The sequence below is a fragment of the Hyla sarda genome, chromosome 8, assembly GCF_029499605.1.
Source record: "Hyla sarda isolate aHylSar1 chromosome 8, aHylSar1.hap1, whole genome shotgun sequence".
In the NCBI taxonomy this organism is placed as follows: domain Eukaryota; kingdom Metazoa; phylum Chordata; class Amphibia; order Anura; family Hylidae; genus Hyla; species Hyla sarda.
This window is the reverse complement of record NC_079196.1, coordinates 93,139,636-93,149,289: the sequence shown is the minus strand read 5'-3', so window position 1 is coordinate 93,149,289 and position 9,654 is coordinate 93,139,636. Positions and strand designations below refer to the sequence as shown.

Sequence of the window (9,654 nt, the reverse complement as noted above, 5' to 3'; positions counted from 1 at the left end):
AATTTTATAGGAGAAACAACAGAGAAAGATGTTTAAAGTTTCATGGGAAATACAATGAGAGGAGCGCTAAAAGGTCCTCTTTAAATGGATTGTGTGACCAAAAAAAAAATTGCCTTTTATAGTTTTCGTTCTGTTCTTTTATCAGTAGCATATATTCTGGTAAGCATCAGTGTATACAGCAATGTTTCCAGAGATTTAATGAACAAATATATACCAAAAGGATGTCCTTTCAGCATATGAATATCAGGAAATATGAAGATCCTCTACTATATTCAAAAGCATAGTCATGAAATTGCATAGAGGTAATCATACAGTTGTTTTTAATGGCTTTATATATGGCAATTGTTAAAGCATGCTGTACAAATGCCCCCTCCCCCCCCCCAAAAAAAAAAAAAATAAACTGCACACTAAATATGTTGTAAATATAACCAAACACTCAAAAAATAAAAAAATAAAATAAAAAAAACATGCAGCTTAAAAAGATTAGGTTTATCGCACCTGTCTGACAACATGTAAAATAACAGTGCACAATGAAATAATAGTGTACTGGTTGTAAAATCAATATCCTTTTCGCTAAAATTTTGTCTCCAAGTATTGATCTCAGGTAATTTGGGAGAGGATAGAGGGTGACTATTCTTACCTGTTAGTACAGTACAGTGTTGACATGTATAAACAGGCATTGGTTGTACATTTGCCCCAAAAAGAACAACATTTTAGCAATGCATGTGCCGCTTTCTTTTTTGGTCTTATAGTCAATGGGGCATTGTTGTGGATGGACATTTGCTTTAGACTGATCTTTGAGCTGCAACATTCAAAAAAACTAAACAGAAGTTGCAACTCAAAGTCACCTGCAAGCTGGTATAAAATGTAAGCCACAAAGGTAAATCAAAATCCCCATACCTTCCCCAAGGTAAAATGCTACAAATGTAATGAATGTCATGTGACATTACATGTAATTGTTGCAAAACATGCTCCAGAAAACACACATCTCATATGAGATAAATTGCGCTTTACTTTTAGAGACTGTTCTTTTGTTGTCACGGAAATTCCTTAAAATGAAAGTGCTGTTGTGTATTTATACCTATATTTAGGGCTGTATTTATAGCTCATGCTGCCCTAGGCACCAAGACTGAATACTCCCTATTACAGGCTGGATGTCTGGGCAAAAGAAAAAAATTCTGAAAAGGCTGAATATATATCATACAGATGTATCCTTCCTTATCTTTTGTCTTGGTCTGAGATTCCCTACGAAAAATGACACAATATTTTCAGCTTCATTTTTTTTAAACCGTTTTTCAAAGATTGTTCATAGGTCCCAACAGTTTCCTTTAACACACATATAGAGGGAAATTTATCAAAACCTGTTCAGTGAAAAAGTTTCCCAGTTGCCCATAGCAACCAATCAGTCACTTCTTTAATTTTTAACAAGGCCTCTACAAAATAAAAGAAGCAATCTGGACAACTGGGCTACTTTTCCTTTGCACAGGTCTTGATAAATCTCCCCCATAGTGCACACATATCTATATACACACACATTAGACACAAACCTGTATACGCACACATGCGTTTACATACATGCAGTGCACACATATTTATATAACACACACTAGACACCTACCTATATCCACATACACTTACATATATTTATAAACAAACACAGGCATATGTATATACAGTGTACATGTACCTATACATACACATGCATATACACATATGTACAGTGCACACATACATATAAACACATCCATTAGACACATACATAAACATAGTAGCCACATATTAATGCTGATGTCACCCCCTTGCCTATTGTTTTTGTGCTTGTTCCATATTTCCACAGCCTAGTGCTTCTCTGTGTAGTTGGCAGCCTCTGCCTCTTGTCCTATCAGGGTGAGGAGGGGTAGATTCAGTAATCCAGGAAACTGTAGCATAAGGAGGACAGCACTGGGGGACTACAGGAGGTGCAGAGGGGTAGCTGATTCCAGAGCCCAGAAAATATAGTATTCCTGTGTGTTCTTTTTTTTTAACAACTTACATGATGCCATCTCTCTGATAGAGAAGCGGCACTGTACTGTGCTTTGGCACTGCCCCCTACTGCCAGCTCAGGGATTGCCCTGTGATGCTTGTGCTCCCAATTCACTAATTCTAAAACATACCAGATTTACCAGCAAGTGCAGCAGGAGGCAGAGACGGGCATCCCACACTGCCATGTGCCACCATCGCCACTGGCCCTTCAGGGCTTAGTCGCATATACAGCCCAGCCATTATTGGCCTGGAGGTAAAATGGTTAATCGTGCTTTCCTAAAGAAAGGAGGGCACAGTTCAGCAATCTGGAACCCCCTTCTAAATAAACAGGTATAATATCCATTCACTAGTCAGGGTTCTGCTAATGTTTTCATTCATTCTTCTGCATTTTTACTTTGCAAATGAAACCTGAAAGAAAAAGGGGGGAGGGAGGCAATTACTATTATTTTCTTCTCACTTCTCTGGAATTAGCTAATTGTGTTATTTGCCACCAGCAGTTGTGAATGACTGAGCGTATTTGTTATGTGTTTTCTTGTTTGAAATAATAACTGGAAACTGGTAACAAATATTTATTTAAAGGCCTCATCACACGTACGAAAACTGAATGTATAGTGCAGTATATTGGCTGACTGCATCTGATCTACTATGTAACAGCCCATTAAGATTAACCATCATTTCTCCATTTGAATCTAGTTTGTTCTGCACTATTTTATCATAAGGCTAGGATTCCACTTGTTTTTTTTTTTTCTGGCAGTTTTTGGAAAACTGCCACTGAAGTTTTTGAGCCAAAGTCAGAAGTGGATCCATAAGGGAGGAGAAGTGTAAGTCCTTCCTTTATATGTCCTATTCCTTTTGAATACACTTCTGGCTTTGGCTCAAAAACTGCAGTGGCAGATCTCCAAAAACTGCCAGAAAAAAAAACAAGTGGAATCCTAGCCTAAGGGTATATTTATATATTTAGATTTATACATGAAGATTCTGTCATTCAATTTGCACAAAACTTATTTACAGCAAAAGAAAACATAATGGAGATTAAGAAACACACACATTGTAGGAGAACCTGACGATGATCTGTTGTAGATATTACATTGTTTAAATCAATAGGGGAAATATGCTTCCTAATCTCTGTGTGAATTTACATAAAATGTATTAAAATGATTTACTAAGCAGCGAATATGGGGAATCAGGACAAACACAGACAGAAGAGGCCCTAGAGGAAGAACAATATTATGGCCTCTTACTGTTAAATAGTCCATTATAGTTCAACCCATTATATCTCTCAAACAAAAATGACCAGTAAGTATCAGCTATGAATTTCATTAGCTCAGCCTCTTATATGTAATCTATTTAGTAGTAGGAGGAGGCTGCTTGCTGATTGTAAGGTGGCCTGCACAGATTGAACCAGTGGTATGTCCACCCTTTGTGGAATATTTTCTCAGACCTCAACCACAAGTAAACGCATACTTGCACTTATCCAACTGCAGGCTTAAGTACACGTAAAAGATATCTGTGCTCAGCAGATATGATCTGCTCACAGTACGATTTGCCCACAGCAACCAATCCCAGCTCAGCTTTCATTTTACCAGAGCTCATTAGGATGTGAAAGCTGAGCTGTGATTGGTTGCTGTGGGGAAATCACACTAGTCTTTCTCTCACGCAGTCTGATAAATATAAATCTGGGCCCAAGCACCAATATGAGGTCTGGACTAGAGAACATCGCTCAAAAACATAGAGGAATGCCTGTGAGAGGAACCAAGATGGATTGTGGGAAATTACATCATTGCTTTTTGCACTGCCGACTGTCTGGCAGGGATTTCAGAGAAGGGGAAAGTTCTGACAGAGTTCATTATCGTGTGAGAGCTACTTTCTAGACCAGACCCATGAAGATCATTTCAAGGAGACCTTTTACTCTTGAAACCTTTCCATAAATGGGACATAAAGAGATGGGATTGTGTAGTTGTGTGTGTATTTGCAGTAGACATTTGTGGAGAAGAGCAGGGAATACAAAATTCTACCCTTACAGTGATACTCCGCCCCCTAGACATCTTATCCCCTATCCAAAGGATAGTGAATAAGATGTCTGATCGTGGGGGTCTGGTTGCTGTGACCTCTCACAATCTACATGCAGGCACGGGCACCGGGGATGTTAGGTCATGCCATGTCCCTTCCATTCATGACTATGGGAAGGGGCGTGATGGCTGTCACGTCCCCTCACACAGACATGAATGGGGGGAAGCGTGGTGTGACATCATGAGGGGCCGTGGCATGACATCACGACCATGGCCGCCCTCACCTAGCGTTCTGAACATAATGTTCAGAATTTCAGGTGCCTGCATGAAGATTGTGGGGTGTCCCAGCAGCTGGACCCATGCGATCAGACATCGTATCCTCTATCCTTTAGATAGGAAACAAGATGGCTAGTGGCAGAGTATCCCTTTAATGGTAGAATTTTGTATTCCCCGCTCAGCTCCACAAATGCCTACTGCAAAGATACATACATTTGAATGTTGGGATGTATGCATTTTTTGAATAAATAAGGCTTTAGGTGGCTTGTGAACGTTTGCTTTATGAATAATGTAGTCCTAATATTGGAATATCATGAATGTCACATAAAGGCATAAGGTAAGGGGATAGAAGAAAAAGCAAGCTACAGGACTAAAGAGGAGCCAATCTCTCATTGTCCTCTGTATAACATCCAATCATCACATCAGATTTAGATGTGACTCGGATTTCAAACTTGCACATAATATTTGCCTGAACTGATGACATATTCTGATGTTTCCATAACATCAGCCACAATTTACAGTACATTTATGTTACATGATCATTCATTCTCTGCCTTCTGAAACCCTCGGGAAATGTTTCCATTGCTCTTGTTAAACTGGATATCTGTAGACTACAATTCCTTTCTCACCTGGTCTAAAGTTTATAATGAATCTTCCACTGCAGCTGCAGCCTCACAAAATTATATAGTTGCCAGCTCAGTTCCACATGGAAATAGGGACTGATCAAAGCGATATTTATAGGAAGAGGAGTGACGTCAAACTTGTGTTAGTTCGATGAGTGAACCTGAGGCCTAAGACAGGTGATCTGCTTCACTGAGGAAAAGACGATGCTAGTGCCGGAAAACCTGAATGATTGAACAATGTGACTGTAAGATTACCACAAAGCAAGGAGCCAGTCCTAGTTTATGCCTATTTACTAAATTTATATAGTGTATGTAAGGCACACAGTTTGTGGTACGATTACACAACCATGTGTAGCTTGTTTTAGTCTATAACTGATTTAATCAGTGATCCAAATTAAATTTGCATAATCCAATATGCAGAAACCAAAAATCACTTAGTGCATAGCAACCAACCATAAAAGAAAAGGGAACTATTAAGGGTTAATGTACACCATTGTTTTAGGGATCCATGTTGTATAGATCTGTAAAATAAGATCTATGAGTCCATACTACTCCTCTTCAGGTGTCTTTATGGAAATCCATGATAAAAAATGGCAGCCTGTCCAATAGTATGCTATATTGCACAGATCTTCTAGAAGAATAGCAGTTTGGAGGCACCATATGTCAGCACAAAGAGGCCCAGATTTATCAATCTATCAGAGACAAAACTGGTTTTGGCCATAGCAATCAATCACAGTTTAGCTTTCAGATTTTATCAATCTCTGGTAAAATGAAAGCTGAGCTGTGATTGGTTTTCTCTCAGACATTGATAAATCTGCACCAGCGTGCCTATGACTCTACAGTACATGTGCTGTCAAATATTTAATTTGTTGCCCATAGTAACCAACCACAGCTCAGCTTTCATTTTTTTATACACTGCTCAAAAAATAAAGGGAACACTAAGATAACACATCCTAGATCTGAATGAATAAACTAATCGTATGAAATAATTTCGTCTTTACAAAGCTGAATGTGCTGCACACACAAAAATGATCAATGGAAATCAAATTTATCAACCCATGAAGGTCTGGATATGGAGTCGCACTCAAAATCAAAGTGGAAAACCGCACCACAGGCTGATCCAACTTTGATGTAATGTCCTTAAAATAAGTCATAATGAGGCTCAGTAGTGTGTGTGGCCTCCACGTGCCCGTATGACCTCCCTACAACACCTGGGCATGCTCCTGATGAGGTGGTGGATGGTCTCCTGAGGGATGTCCTCCCAGACCTGGACTAAAGCATCTGCTAACTCCTGGACAGTCTGTGGTGCAACGTGGCGTTGGTGGATGGAGCGAGACATGATGTCCCAGATGTGCTCAATCAGATTCAGGTCTGGGGAACGGGAGGGTCAGTCCATAGCATCAATGCCTTCTTCTTGTAGGGACTGCTGACACACTCCAGCCACGTGAGGTCTAGCATTGTCTTGCATTAGGAGGAACCCAGGGCCAACCGCACCAGCATATGGTCTCACAAGGGGTCTGAGGTTCTCATCTTGGTACCTAATGGCAGTCAGGCTACCTCTGGCAACCACATGGAGGGCTGTGCAGGCCCCCAAAGAAATGCCACCCCCACCATTACTGACCCACCGCCAAACCGGTCATGCTGGAGGATGTTGCAGGCAGCAGAACGTTCTCCACGGCATCTCCAGACTCTGTCACATGTGCTCAGCATGAACCTGCATTCATCTGTGAAGAGTACAGGGCGCCACTGGTGAATTTGCCAATCTTGGTGTTCTCTGACAAATGCCAAACGTCCTGCACGGTGTTGGACTGTAAGCACAACCCCCACCTGTGGACTTCGGGCCCTCATACCACCCTTATGGAGTCTGTTTCTGTGGACACATGCACTTTTGTGGCCTGCTGGAGGTCATTTTGCAGGGCTCTGGCAGTGCTCCTCCTGCTCCTCCTTGCACAAATGTGGAGGTAGTGGTCCTGTGGCTGGGTTGTTGCCCTCCTACGGCATACTCCACGTCTCCTGATGCACTGGCCTGTCTCCTTGTAGCGCCTCCATGTTCTGGACACTACGCTGACAGACACAGCAAACCTTCTTGCCACAGCTCGCGCTGATGTGCCATCCTGGATGAGCTGCACTACCCGAGCCACTTGTGTGGGTTGTAGACTCTGTCTCATGCTACCACCTGAGTGAATGCACCACCAGCATCCAAAAGTGACCAAAACATCAGCGAGGAAGCATAGGAACTGAGAAGTGGTCTGTGGTCACCACCTGCAGAACCACTGCTTTATTGGGGTGTCTTGCTAATTGCCTTTAATTTCCGCCTGTTGTCTGTTCCATTTGCACAACAGCATGTGAAATTGATTGTCAATCAGTGTTGCTTCCTGAGTGGACAGTGTGATTTCACAGAAGTGTAATTGACTTGGAGTTACACTGTGTTGTTTAAGTGTTCCCTTTATTTTTTTTAATCAGAGTATTTCTCTGGTAAAATGGAAGCTGAGCTCTGATGGTTTGCTATGGGCAACAGAGAGGATTTTCCTATAAGAATTTTCTTGTGATAAATTGAGGCAAAATTTTCTGATTTTCCATAGCAACCAATCACAGCTCAGCTTTCATTTAATATTAACAGAACAATTTGAGAAATGTATCTAGATACAGCTAAGGATTATAGTCAGCTAACCATAGTCCTCACCTATGTCAGACTCTTTTGTCTTATCCTGTGTCTTATCCTTATCTTGTATCCTTGATTTTAACATAACGTCCCACATTTGCAATAGTTGTTGCGCCACAATGGCTCCAAATGTGCCAAAATGATTGTATAGAAATTAAAACATATCTGTTCTGCAAGGTGTGCCAAAAAGAACAGTAAAAGACTACTAATCTTTCAGAGGAGCATGACTTTTCCAGAAAGGGGAGAAGCATGGATTAAAAAGGAGCATGGCCTAAAATGCTACGCTATGCATGGCCTAAAATGCTATGCTATGTTACATTTTCATTGCCTAAAGTAAGCCAACTAATGATCGGTATACATTTAAATTAGTGCAAACTAAGGGCATCATTAGACAGCCCAAGCATTGGGCAGGGAGGACCGTACAAATGATGTCCTCAGACCAGACAGTCTGCAAATGCGCCAGACTTATCAGACAGCCCGAGCCACTGAGAGAAATCTAGCACATTTGAGGTTTATCTAAGAATTAGGCAGTTCTAGTAAACCCCCTCCTCCAAGGGGCCACAAACACATTAGATCTGAAAACAATGACACATTGAGAATGGCCAAAATTCATTGCCACTGCTGCTTTATTATAAATTGACTTCATTACTTGGTACAAACACAAAGTATCATGTGCTTTTCATCATTGGTGACATACATACAAACAATTTACAGTCAGACAATTAAATTATACAGCGCTTTTGCAAATTAATATCAGAAGAAAAATTGCATAATCTTTATGACTATACTACATTTAATAGTATTAAGAATATTTCTACTGGGAAAATCTGATCTGGGGGGGGAGTGGTGAAAATGTAGTATGTGTAAAGCAAGAGTCTTAGTTGTGTTTTTTGGATGAGTATGTTGAAAGTAGATACATGCACTAATACATTATCATATAGTAAAGGAAAAGGATAAATACAGCCGCCTCAACAGGTCTTTTTAAAAGAACAATGGTTTGGGTATGTGCCAACCACATTCCATGGGCAGATTAGAAAGCAAAGGATCTTGAACAATGCCTATTCAGTTCTGCAGTGGGTGGTCGCCATCTCATAATTTGCAGATGTTTGCTATTAAAATTTGCCAAGCAAATGGAACTACACTGGTACATCTCTTTAGCTGTCACAATATAGCTGTCCCAATCATAAAAACCAAATCTTCCAGGGATAAAGTGCCTTAGTGGGCTTAGGGCACAGTCACAGTTATATGGCCATATGGCAGCCTGACTATACAGACCACCCAATATATTGATGACATGATGGTGATTGTCAAGAAAATAATGGGCACTTGTTGTTTGCTATGACTCTTATCGCTGACTTAACTGTGATTCAGTAGTACAACAATCTGGAGTTCACGGATACTTTGATGAACTTTTCTTGAAAATGCTAGGCTAGGCAACCCATCTTACTATACAGACATTTTACTGTGGTTATTTCATGGTACAGAATTCCAATTCTCAACATTTATGTCTGCAAGAAGCATACAGTATATTCTGTGTAAAACACAATATAGTACAATCACTCAGAAACTTCCAAATACAATGTAGACATTGTGGCCGGAAGAAGCGCATCACTGTGCGTGAAACCGCTGGCAGTTGCCTCTGAGCGACCCACGCCAGCCTTGTCAGCCCATCCGGTGGAGAGCCCGTGAGAAGAGCCGTGTGACCCTATCCGCTGCGGTGAGTGCAGGATGTCTGTCCATTTCTATTATTGCATTATTTATATGCGCTTTACATTATCCTAGCACCATCATTGGTCGTTTAGCCTGGTCACCCTTAGTGTTTATCTATTATCCATTATTGAGAGCTGTGGAACGGAGAGGCATCAGTGCCGCTTGTAAATTTTCTTCTATTGTCTACAATGTAGACATTTATGATAATTTATATTATCTATTAGAATTCTCTATGTATATTTTTGTACCTTGGCTAGAATAAGTAAACATAATTGGATCTATAGTGTGTAGACACATATGTACACATGTAAATCTAGCTATTTAGCTCTTATAGTAGGGAAGGGGATTCATT

General features: G+C 40.6%; 1 protein-coding gene across 5 annotated transcripts in view; it reads right to left on the bottom strand.

Moving 5' to 3' along the window:
• Positions 1–9,654, bottom strand: part of SATB2 (SATB homeobox 2) — a 190,467-nt gene that overhangs the window by 150,399 nt on the left and 30,414 nt on the right. The gene's annotated exons all lie outside the window — the stretch shown is intronic.